Source organism: Cricetulus griseus, chromosome 3 (genome assembly GCF_003668045.3).
Source record: "Cricetulus griseus strain 17A/GY chromosome 3, alternate assembly CriGri-PICRH-1.0, whole genome shotgun sequence".
Lineage (NCBI taxonomy): Eukaryota > Metazoa > Chordata > Mammalia > Rodentia > Cricetidae > Cricetulus > Cricetulus griseus.
This window is the reverse complement of record NC_048596.1, coordinates 137,268,452-137,282,168: the sequence shown is the minus strand read 5'-3', so window position 1 is coordinate 137,282,168 and position 13,717 is coordinate 137,268,452. Positions and strand designations below refer to the sequence as shown.

The window sequence follows — 13,717 nt, the reverse complement described above, 5'->3', positions numbered from 1 at the left end:
ATGGATTTCAGGATGTGGTGAGACAGATCTGTAATAATGGGAATCAAACAATCTCTGACTTTGCTCTTTTCTGTGGGTTCTGTCTCCTGTATATCTGGAACTGTCAGATCTGTCTTGGTCATTGTGAAATTGTGTTTATGTTATATGACAGAGAATTTGAATTTTGGAATAAGCCAGAGTCTTGTTAGTAAGATCATTTTCTACTGATGATTGCATTATCTCCACTTCCATTTGATTTAAATTGTGTTATGTATTCACCCTTTGATTGGAAAAAGCACCATACCACCAATGGAAAAAGAACCAATACATAGAGTAATATCAATTCCACCAATAGAAAGAAAATCCTGGGGTAATCTTTGAGAACTCATTCAGAGCTACTGATTCATTTTCCCCACACAACTACACATGTGATGCTGCAGAAAGAAGAAAATTTTACCTAAATGAAGGGAAAAAATGTAAATTATATAATGTCCTGTATACAAATCAAAAAATGTGCAAGGTAACTAGGGAGTGATCTTTATCCAGGTACATTAGCCTATATCCTTGCTATCTACCTGAAAACTTCACTTTCTTTCTTCTAGGGCGGAATTTGATGCTGGGATGCCATTTTCTGCTTGCAAATTGATTCTCTAATATTTTATGCTTGACACTGCAAATGCATTTACTTGTGGAATGTAACACTTGAACTCACAGCTTCCCAGGAGGCTGTGAGGTATTGTTCCTGATATATCTGTTTTTCTTAGTCATGCATTAGGAACCAATGATGTGAGAGGTCTCATACCCAGGAATGGAAACCAAATGACTGTAGTTGAATGGAGAGCTCCATCTGTGCTACTGACTCACAGGACTCCCTATCCTCCCTGTGTGTTTTTAAAGAAGCAAGAAAATGGAAGTGCAACATGGGAATTAATAAAATACCTTCTGATATATCTTGATTGACAGTAGAAAACAGTTGGTAAGGGTAATTTGTGAGCTGTGCATGTTTCAGCATTCTTTCCAAGATTCTAGTTTACAAGAAGAAACATTTTATTTCTCCTGTATTATTCTGATTGTGACTCTGTATCAGGAAGCTGACACTTTGTTATCTTTTTGTGTTTAATGCTATGTCCTATTTTTAATGTTGTTGAAATATAATTTTAATTTGTTTCTATATGTTTTATCATATTATACATAAATTTTATAATTATATATGATTTTATGATTTAAATATATAATTATACATTACACAGTTGAATTATTATGCATGTTATAATTCTACCTATTACTGAACCCTCTAAAAATTTCTTGGATTAAATTAGGAAAAGTTTTTCCAAGTGCTCTTCCAAATAGGCCCAAATGGAATATACTATCTCACATAGTCTACAAAATAAATAAATTAAGCATACGTTATTTTAGAAAACCATCATGTTAAATATATTTAAATCCTCAACAAATTATCTCTCTGTAGTAAAGCCTTATATGTGATTTCTTGATTGTGTTTGCAAATGTCCTTCATGCTTTTCTTTCTAAGATATCATTTATTTTCAAAAAATATATTACTGTTATTATATAATATTTTATAATTAAGATTCCATAGTATTACCCATAATTAAATGCACTCCAATTTCCTATATGGCTTTTAATTGTGAAACTTATATACCTATTCTGTGTTTAATAAGAACTGAGTTCATTTAAGTCACTTTTATGTCCAGGAATATAGAAATGTCTATTGGAATATGATTATTCCCATATGACAAACATGACTAAAAAATAGTCCCAATTATCCTCCATGTTTACCTCACTAAATCAAAGAGCCATTGTAATAAAGACTGTTGCAATAAGGACATTGAATGTGGATGCCAGTTTTGAGTGTGGGCAATCAATGGGGACTATGGTAGTGGGTAGTGTTTATCCTTAGTTCACTAGTGGATTTTGGGAGTCCATTACACATAGAGGGATAATCTGTCAGCCTACACAAATTGGGTATAGTCTAGGCACTGCTCAAAATGATATGACAGTCTTTGACGATCATTATTGGAGGCCTTACACTCCCACAGATTCCCAGCTGCTGGAAAAATTGTAAAACCCAACAATTTATAATAAACATAAGCCTCTGTGTTTTTATTTGAGACTGAGTTATCTCACTATTGGGCAAACAGAAATTTCTGCATAAACATTTCTTTTTGTTAAACAATAACTGCTTTTTCTGTTTTATATACAGGAATGTTTGAGCAACCCTGTTCTCAATGTTCACATCACAATATTTTGACTGCATGATATAGACAAGGCAATCATCTGGTTGCAAGTAAGCTAAGTCTTTCTTAATTAGCTATCATATTGCTGGAAATATTTTACATGTTTCTGATGGAGAGCAATCATTAGTGTAAATAACACTGGGTTATAAATTCTAAAAGTGAAAAATTGAAAATGTCAATGTCAAATATATTTTATAATAAATGCTTTATTCTTCTTAGGATACCACACATTACAAGCCATCCTAGATTTTATGTGGTGACTCTGTCCTCTTTTCAGAAGATATCCCATTAATGTGCCATAATTTTAACATGTTTGTTTTTAACCAAGAAACTGTACAGCTCACCAATTTTAATTTCTCACATTGAGGTGAATTTTCCTTATTCTGCCTATGCAATTATCTGTATTATATTCTTCCTTGTCATGGTGGTGTAAGAAGTATATTTTCTAGAAATGGGCTTACAATTTACATCAGTATAAAACACATAAATATGAGGAAATAAAAGCAAAATCTATAATCAGTTTTACATTCAGAATTATGGAACAAAATATTAATATATGTTTTACACTGGTTTCAGTATTTTAGGGATATAGCAGATTAAAGGGATGAGAAGACCCTTTAAATTTCCAATAATAAGTTTTAATCACCTAGTGTCTGCTATCTTGATCATTTTCCCTTCAGTTCTAAACATCTGTGGGATCAAGGATCAGTTTTGTGCAATCTGGCTATACATTTATTTTGAGGAATATATCCCATGAATTGACAATCTCAGGACAAAATTGCTCTTTTGTAGAGAATAATGGAATGAAGAGAGTTAAGTCAAGTTTTTGTAGATATTGTCAAGATGAATCCTGTACAGAGGCTTACTCTTACCTATAAGAGAACAGTGAGCTTGACTGTGACTGTGGGAGATTTGTGTGTATGCTTCTGTGCTAGACAGATCGGGTTGTGTACAGTTCACTTCAAACAAAATCTTTGTTCATGCAAGGTGTACAGATATGTTTATATCCTTCACATGTACCTTTACAGATGTTACTTCTTGTACTTTTAATCACTCAAAGATTTCAGGAATAAAACTACAATGTAATTATCATTCCTACATAGATATCCCATGTTAGAGGAAAGAGCAGGGCTCTCCTAGTCTATGTCAGATCATGCATCTTTAAGTGAAGTATTTTTACTGTATGTACTGCAGCATTTCAAGTCCCTCAAACAGTTTTCACAATTATTAAGAAAAATAAATTCCATAAGCAGGAAACTACTTCTTCTCCAGGTGACATAATTAGGTTAATAAAATCTGTACTACAAGGAATAAAACAATCCCTAAATGTCCTAATTTTATGGGTAGTGTCTCCTGCATATATATCAGGAACTGTTTGTTGCCTTTGTTGGGGAAAACAGAGAGTGGGATTTTTATACCTAAGAGCAATTTAATTTCAGAACACAAGCCAGAGACTGACTGTAATGTATCTGCAATTCTGACATATATTCTCGCCATGCCACTCAGTGAAGGTCTGTGTGCATTCAAATTTTGCTGGGTATCGAGAACCAATAGGAAGAGTGATCTCATTTCAACCAATGGAAAGCAAGTCCTCAGAAAAGCTTGGAGATCCCCTTCAGAGGTGCTGACTCATTTCTCCTTCCTATCTAAGCATGTGTTGCCGGAGAAACCACGAAAAGAAATTGGATTACAGAAAATATGAAACTCATCCTTGTTCATGTATGCAATAACAAACAAAAGAGAAAGGCATTCTGGGGTAAGTAGGGATGAATATTTATATTGAGTGTGGGCCTATATCAAGGAAATCTAAATGAAATCCTCCATCTTAGTCTTCTGATGGCTGATTATCATTCTGTGCTGCCAACTGCAGCTGCTTGAAGTGATTTTTGTTGCCATGTTAGATTCCACAGATGCTCTTATATGTGGAATCTCACATTTCAAATTCACAGAGTCTCAGATGGCTATGTAATTATTCTCACTAATGTAGCCATTTACATTGTGTCCTCCATGGGCATGTTTAATCAGCAAAAGCATGTGTTCGCCAATTATTGAGCTAAAGTAAAGCTTCCTTGCACATAATGCATGTTCCACGACTGAGCCAGTAATCACAGATATTAAAACTGTAGCCGTGGCTTCAGCGACAGGGGTACATTTTCTTCCCAGCAAAAAGCACCAGTTACTCATGGGGGGAAATATCACCAATCACCTACCCTATCCTAGGTTTTAATTTCCCCTGTCTCCTGGAGATCTCTGGGACAGACTACATTCTCTGGGGTTGTTTTCAACCAAGCTTGGCCTAAATCCAGCCAAAGCTGGATTTTAGCCAGGAGCCTGGCTGGAAAAATCCTCCACTTGTGTCATTTTTATAAGATGAGAATTCATCCTATTGGAGGAGTACACGCAGGTAGACATACATTAGGGACGAATCAGGAGAGAGAACACAAACCCAGACATGGAAACAAATGACTGCAGTTATTGGCGCTATGCATCAGAGCTTCTGATTCATCTGTCTCTCCCTCCCCCATTTTGTGCGAAAGAATCAGGGGAATTGAAGGGGGAAGACAGGATGAAATATAATTTAGCCAAGCTTCTGACGCTGTCTCATAGTAGACAGCACTGCCTAATGGTCCCTGAGCAAATTCCTCCCTGCTTTTGCCGATAGTGAAACTATATGCCATATAGTCTACGTTCCTGTCAGGTTTTTCATGATTGAGACACTGGTTTGCCTGGTGTGTCTGCATGCATCCTCTTTGTGATGCATCCTCTCTCTCTCTCTCTCTCTCTCTCTCTCTCTCTCTCTCTGTATATATATATATATATATATATAATATATATTTGTACTGAATTATATGTGTAATATATTTTATATAAATTATATCATACACAATCTTGCATGATCATAATTTATAAATATATTTTATGCCATTAAATTGTATTGCTATATGTCCCATATGTGTACATAATTACATATGAGAATAAATAAAATCTGCTTTATTTGAAGCAAAATTGTTTTTCAATCCATCAGCCCCATTGATTTAATTGGAACAAGTCTCTTACATTGCCTTCACAAAAAAGAAATAAATTAATGTTTGCCTATTTTAGAAAGAAGATTTTAAATATCATTAACACACAAGAATAAATTTCTGTATTGTAAACTTTAATAGGATATTGATCAGTTACATATGCACATTTTCAAAATGTTTTTTGTCATTTTCAAATATGTTCATTACTATTAATTGATGACCATGTCCTTTGAAGAATCCAAACATTTGCCATTAATAAAATTTCTCTCTAACTTTAATTTTAACTTTTACATGTGTTGCTTATTTTTGTTTTTGTTGTCTTTGATAAGTACTGAAATTTTTAATATAGATGTATGTACATTAAAATGCATCCATTTACTGGAACATGAAGGTTCCACACTGCAAGCAATTCTGAAAAAAGTCCAAATATACTCCTCATTATTACTTTATTAGATGAAAAGCCACTCTAATTATTTTTTGGATTTCTTAGATTTGTTCCCACTTGTATTGCATTTAATTTATATGGAGAGTTATGGAATAAATTTAGCCATTTAATTTGTGAAGGAAAATAGTTTTTTTCAATCATGTGCCAGAATTGGTCTATTTGGTTTAGTTCTTACCTAAAGGCATCCATACATGGACAATTTTGGTATACATACATATTCTCATGTAGATGTGGAACTTGAATTATGTGTATAAGAACATACCTTTGATATTCATATATATATATGCATATATATATATATATATATATATATCATAAAAACTTCTTTTGTGCTATTTGTAAGCTGCCCTGAGATGGAATACAGGTGATGTAAATCAAGGTTAATCTGTATGTTAGTGTCTTAAAATTTTGCCAGAAAATAATCTCTCACTCCCATGAGCTACATGCCCTAAAAATAAATATATTAAGTGATTTTTAAATATAACTTTGTCTCTGTGTCAAAAACTGAGAAAATCCATAATTATGATGTTTTCTTTCAAGATCATGATTTGGAAGGAAATCCACATGCTGCTTTAATAGCCAGGAACCAGACACCAAAAGGATGACTGATATACAAAGGAAATTATTTCATTCTGTCAGAAGTATACAGAAATAAACTGAATACTAGTGACACATTGATCCACACAAATGTTTGTATTTCAGGAACAAGTGGAAAAATAAAACAGAAATGTGTACTAAGGTTTTTCTAGAAAACCTGCATGTCCATGGTGTATTATATTCTGATGTTTCATGTCTTCATCATAAATATATGGAATATGACATACTTGTATTGAGAAAAATGACCAAAGGATTACATCACTTTAAGAGGTGATTAATGATTCCAAAGAACCAATCATTTCCAGCCTCAACTTTCCTTTCAGACATAATTACTCAGAGTCTGAGATAGGAGGAAAACCTCATGTTTCACAGTTTGAAGCATACATAAACTCCCGAAGTAAGAACAAAGAAGTATGGTGTTTAATGTCTCTCAGCCATCATCAATAAACCACTGATTTCTGACAAAACACATGCCCTACATGATCCTAAACATTGTAATTTTCTGACATGTAAGATCAAATCATGAAACATATTTTATATGCCAAAATCCAGTGACAATACAAATGCAGAATGCAAAGTTGAACATATGAGAACTTAATATGAACAAGGTGATAATAAGAGAATTTCCTGTGCTACATTGTATTACCAATTGAAACTTTAGGTGACAGGATAGTGTCTATAAGTGTCACTGCCTATAATTTCACACAATCAGATGTATCATGAACATAACTATGATCTCATGGTCATTCCTACAATGGGACCCCCAAGGGGGAGGAAAGAGCAAGGCTCTTATAGATTTTAGTTATATAATTCTATCTCAAGAAAATTTTTTTCTACCAAATACTGCAGCACCAGTCTGAGACAGGGATGTCACATGCTTACAGGCAATCAATAGTTCAAGAAATAGGAATCTCCTTGCTGCACAGGAACAGCATCAGGTGCCTCAAGCTGTAATTCAAGGAATCACACAACAGTTTCCAGTGTCTGGAGTAATGCACAGTTGGGTTTTTCTCATACTTAGGAGTTAATGAGAACTGAATGGTAGGCAGAATATGTCTGGTAAGAAACTGCAATTCTGACAACTTGTAAACTCTCTCTGAAGTTCTGTGTGCATTCAAACTCTACTCTTAATCTGAATAAATTAGGATAGTGATCTCAGTCCTCCAATGGAAAGCAAAACTTTAGGTAATCTTGGAGATCTCATTCATAGCTGCTGACAAAATTCTCACTCTCAACTAAATATGTGCTGACTGAGAAACAATGACATGAAAGGAATAAAAGGAAATTGTAATTTATCCTTGCTACTGAATAAAGTAATTAAAAGATAAAAAAAATCCCTGGCAATTAGGGATCTTTCATTGGATTATTTTGCATACATCCCAGATATCTACATGGAAGCCTTCCTGCCTTCTAATTGTTTAATATGATTCTGTGCTGACATTGGCAGCTTGCTGATACTTTCTCTGATATACAGTGTCAAATTAACAAATGAACTTATTTGTGGAATCTGACACTTGAACTTCACAAATTCCCGGGTGGCTATGTGGGAATTGTGTAAAGCAAAACTTTTTTTTTTTAGAGTGTGTCTTTTAAGGGAGTATATTATTAATACATCCCTTATATCTGTCATGAATTGTTTACCAAAATTATCATCCTTTGCATATTGTGCAGTATAGAAGCATTATTACACTATTCCACAAATGTTGAAAGGCCAAGAAATGGAAATCTTTCTTCAAAGGGGACCAGATCAATCCATACAATGCGTAAATATTTTTAGACTCAGAAAACATTGCCTACTATGATCATATGCATTTTAATATCCAAAGGAAAAGGATATCTCTTGTGAAGGCAGTTTCTATAAAAAAAGACAGGTAATGAAGAATCAAAAGGTTACATTGAGTGTCTGTATTGTCTTCTTTTTTGCTACTTTATTAATTTCCACACTCAATTTGATAATTTACTGGAGTCCACTGCTCCAGGATGTGTTTGCTTCTTTTTGTTGTAGAGCTTACAGTTGTGCTTTTAATTTTATGTTGTGACTATTCCCCAATTAACTCATGTGGACAATTATTGCTATGAAATTTTCTGGGAAATGGTGTGTCTTCATTTTCATTGAATTCTAGGAAATCTTTAATTTCCTTCTGTATTACTTCCTTGACCCAAGAATGGTACAATTACATGTTGTTCAATTTCCATGAGTTTGTAGAGATTCAACAATTTGTGTTGTTATTAAATTCTAACTACTGAGGAAGAATGAAGGTTGATTTGGCAGAACAAGAGTTGAGAGCAAGATAAGAGATAAGAGATACCATCATAGAGGGAGTCATTGCAGGTTTAAAGAGAAAGCTGGTGCAGAGGAAATGTTCAGAGATCTACAAGGATGAAACCAACTAACAATCTATGCAAAAGTAGAGAGGCTATGTTAAATGCCCTTCCCTGATAATGAGATTGATGACTAATTCATATTCCATCCCAGAGCCTTCATCCAGTAGCTGATGGAAGCAGAAGCAGACAATAACAGCTAAACACTCAACTGAACTTCTGGAATATAGTTGCAGAAAGGGAAGTGTGATGAGCAATGGGGTGAAAACCAGACTGGTGAAACCCACAGAAACAGCTGTCCTGAACCATGGAGATCTCTTGGCCCCCAGATTCATCACTGAGAAAGCAGCATGGAACTCATACAGGCGCCATGAATGTGGGTATCAGGGTAGGGGCCTTGGGAAATCTATAGGGCCACTTGTAGAAGTTCAGTATTTTTCCCTAGCACAGGAATGGACTTTCAGAGCCCTTTTCACATAGAGGGATACTCCCTTAGCCTAGACACAAGAGGGTGGGCTTATGCCCTATCCCTGAGTGTATGAGAGACCCTGGAGACCCCTATTTTAGGTTGTTTTTTGTGAGGGGCAGGCAGGAGGTGATGGAGAGGGATCTGGTGTTGACATGTTAAACAATTATGTATCTCATTTAAATAAAAACATGGAGAAAAAAGAAAATAAAAAACTTTCAATTTTAATTAGACAGATAATAGAGGGTAATGGGGATGTCCTTCAATATGCAGTGAATAAGTGTTTCTTTTATTGGTTAATGTGCAACGCTGTTTAAAGCAATGAACAGGCAGTATGTGGACAGGCAGAAAATGCTATTTGGTCCAGCAGACTAGGAGAAATTTGGAAGAGAAACACAGAGAGTGAACCTCAATACAAACACCATGCTACTACTAGGTAGTCAGGAGGCTCAGGTATTCAATTGTAAGCAAAGACCACATGGAACTACACACATTAATAAAATGGGTTATCATCTATGAGACCGCTTGGCACAAAGAGGCATGAGACTTACGCCAAAATGTTTATACTTAACATAAGCTTCTGTGTGTTTTCTTGTGAGTGAATGGTCTTGGTTTGTGCTAGAGAGAAACTTCTGCATACACCATTCTGTTTGTGGAGTGACAAGTGATTTTCTCTGTTTTGTATGCAGAGATGGCTCAGAATCCCTATTCTCAAGTTCACATGATCACCAATGTGTACTTTGGAGGTGGGAAGGGAATAAGGGGAGGGCAGAGGCAAAAAGAGCTCTGAGACAATGGAGTAGTAGAGGAGGGCAATCAAGGAGATGTTTTGATATAGGAAGACAGTACAGCTATGGAGAAAGGTCTGGAATAAGGAAAATTTTAGGGGATTCACAGGGATGACTCTACTTAGAATGCAAGCAGTGGTAGAGCAGATGCCATTGATGACCTTCCCCTATAATGAGATAGACTTCTACCTTGGATACAAATCCTAGAGCTCCATCCAGTAGCTTTTCAAAGCAGATACATGCACCCACACGTAAGCACTGAACCATACTCCTGGAATCCAGTTTTGAAGAGGGAGGAGCAATGAGCAAAGGAGCCCAGATGGTGCTGCAAAATTTCACTGTAGGAATCAATCCCTCTAAATATGGGTGTCAGCTAGGAGGCCAAGACCGTCTATGGGAACTCCAGCAGTGGAGGCAGTCTTCAACCCTAGAGCACAAAGGGACTCTGGGAGTCCATTCCTTGTAGAGAGGTACTACTACACACCAGTTAAAGCAAGGAAGGCCTATGCCCTTCAGCAAATAACATGACAGAGTCTGAAGGTCCCTGGTAATTGCCTCCCTTTCCCTAGGGAGTATTGGGGAATGGTTTGTGGAGCCTGGTGTGGAACATGGGAGGAAGGGAGGGCCAGGTATTGGGGGATGGACATTTACATATAAGTAGTAATTACAGAATTTAAATAAAAAAACATCAAAAAAGAAAAAAAAAACTGTGCTGACCACAAGAGTCAGTGACTAACAGCAATATGCAAATTTCTATTCAGGTGTTTGGCATCCTGAAACCACTTGGTGTGTTTTATATTAGAAACACTCACACACACACACACACACACACACACACACACACACACACACACACACACACGTGGAATACAATTAAAGCAGATCTTAATGTTGTCAAAATTAGTTTGAAAAACACATTGTTCATTTTGAATGTGCTCACAAGACAGAGCCAGTCATGTACTGCAAGGTGGGTGAGAGAGAGCCCCAAACATGTGTCACTCATATTTACAGCCTTGCTACATCACTCTTAAAATGTCCAACTATATTTTTCAGCATCATTTGTGTAAGCCCCCCAATGTGGGCATGGACAGCCTCACAGTTGTCAGCCCTCAAATTGGTGTGGCAACTATTCTCCACTACAACAGACAATGGGAAATAGATTCTTTGTAACCACTCTTAGCGCTGAAATGATGGTACAGTTCTTGTGGTTAAATTATTATGTATACTCTTTCATTATTAATTTTGTGTATCTAAACTCTTATGTATAAGAAATAGTTTCAGATGAATATACATAAATAAATGAAACTCATTAAAATTATTATTGGGGTTTGTTGTCTGTAAAATCTATACTCCTACCTACTCCTATTGTATCGACATAATTTAATATTGTTATGGCCAATATTTTAAAAGGAATGTTTAATATATTTAAACACGTGTGCCTCCTTGTACAATAACAGAGAAAATATGATCCGATATTAACATTTTGTACCTCATATATTTTGCCTACTACAATTTGTTTTAGTGTATTAAACTCTAAAAATAAATCTTAGAAAAAGTTATGACACCAGTAATAATAATGAGAGGATATATTCTCAAAAATGAATAGGCTGTTTGCTCTCAAGGACACTGTAATATAAGGAAGTGTGTCTCTGGGTGTTCCTCTCTGTGTGTGGAAAACTATAATCATAGACAACACATCAGAGTTTTACTGGGGAAAATAAGTACCTGATCTGGAATAATCAGGAAATAGACAAGTCTCAAGCAAAATGGACAATAGTATATTATAATACTATTTATACTTAGTAAGGATGTTTCCGTAAGTTATAACAAATTATTTTGTTAATAATTTGAACAAATTTTCGTCAGATACAATTGAATGCAGCCAAATTGTACAACTCTTCTGAAAGTGGCTTTAAATTAACAATCAGAAGACTTAACCGGGAGACTAACAAGATAGAAAGAACAAATTTTGTTACATGTATGCTTGCAGGTATCTCAAAAACAGGTAAATTCAATTTAGTAGTAAACTGTACTAGAAAATAATATGAAAATTAGAATAACACATATATCATGACTTCTATACGCATTGTATGAAGTAACAAGTTATACGTCCAGGATTTATTGTATATAAACATAAATTACTACTTAATATTTACACTAACTCTCAGAAGTACTTCATTTGTATCAAGATCCATCTTACATTTTGTAAAACAGTGATGAAAGATAGAAGTATTTCAATTCAGAAATATTCCTATATGTATACATTGTTTCACATCCCTATTCCAGACACTCCATACAGTTTCCATGACAAATCTAATCTACCTCTATACAAATCTAATTTTATTATTGTAAAGTAATTAGGTCAATCAGTATAGACCATGTATTTGGGATAAACAAGTAATCTGTGATTTCTACCACACCAGACACACACAAAGTGAAAAATTCTTAACCAGATGCTAACACAAATTTTAGTTTCACATACTTTGGTTTCATATTTTAGACAAGACAAATGTCGAGATGCAAGTAAGCTCTGCTTTTTAAATAGGTTTCATAATACAGGATGCTCTCTTATCCTGTACACCTGGGGCATGGCCTAGGCCAGGCCCAGGATGATGTAGTGGAATTTGGAGAGCCCCCAGGGAAGGCCCTTCTGTCTCTGAGGAGCAGAAGTAAGATGTAATGGCAGGCAGGGGGTGGGGTAGGGCTGGAATGGAAGGAGAGGGGAAGGGATTGACAAGTTAGGAAAGCAGCTTGTTCCTAATTTGAAATAATAAAAATATCTAATGGAGAAAAATCATAAGTGTAAACCCTATTTGGCAATGGATTATAAAACTGAAAATATTGAAAATGTCAAGTAGAATATATTTAATTGCAAATTCTTTACTATTTGTTAGGATATCACACAACACAAGCTAACATTTGGGATTACATATTGACTGAGAGCACATTTCAGATGATATCACATTAATGGATGAAGACGTTAACATATTTGCTTTTAACACAAAAACTGTAGTGCAGACTTAAATTCATTCCTCAATTTGAGGTGATTTTCCCTTATTCTACTTATAGAATTGTCTGTATTATAATCTACCAAATCATGGTGGTTTGAGTACTACCTGTTACAGAAATATATTAATGTTTTAACTCAGGATAAAATATAAAAATATACATGATGAAATAAAGTTAAATACTATATTCAGTTTTATATTTACCATTATACAATGAAAGTATTAATATGTGCTTTACATTGGTTTAAATATTTGAGTGATGGAACAGATTAAAGTGATGAGAAGTCCCTTTAAATTTCAAATGTGAATCACCTACTGTCTGCTATCTTGAACACTTTTCTTTTAAAACTATTGATATGAGGGCTGAAGAATCTGGAATTGGTATTCCTGGTCACAAGTGTACCATACAGACTATATCCAATGACTTGACCCTACCATAACAAAGACTGTTGTATTGCAGATGGTAGTGGAGAGCAGGGATTTATGACAAAGTTTTGCAGACACTGTTAATTTGAATCCTGACAAAGGCTATGTATAGCCTGTCAGAGAACAGTTAGAGTGACAATATGTTGTGGAGGTTTGTGTGTACCCTTTCCTGCTAGGTGATTCTGCCTGTATGCTGTTCTATTCAAGACAACCATTGTTTGTGCAAGTGGTTCAGATCTATCTATATCATTCACATGCACTTCTGCAGATATTACTGCTTTTAATTTCAGTCACAAAAAGAATTCATGAATAAAACTACAATGTAATAACAAGTCCCACATTGGCACACCTAGGGTAGAAGAAGCAGCAGAACTTCCCTAGTCTATGTCAGATACCTAATCTTCAAGT

At 35.1% G+C, this 13,717-nt stretch overlaps 1 long non-coding RNA gene across 1 annotated transcript; it reads left to right on the top strand.

Moving 5' to 3' along the window:
• The first annotated feature begins 3,823 nt into the window (after positions 1-3,823).
• On the top strand, positions 3,824-10,735 carry LOC107980239. Its single transcript, XR_003483470.2, has 2 exons — positions 3,824-3,990; positions 8,776-10,735. It is a non-coding gene; the product is annotated as an uncharacterized LOC107980239 (long non-coding RNA).
• Positions 10,736-13,717: the final 2,982 nt, after the last annotated feature.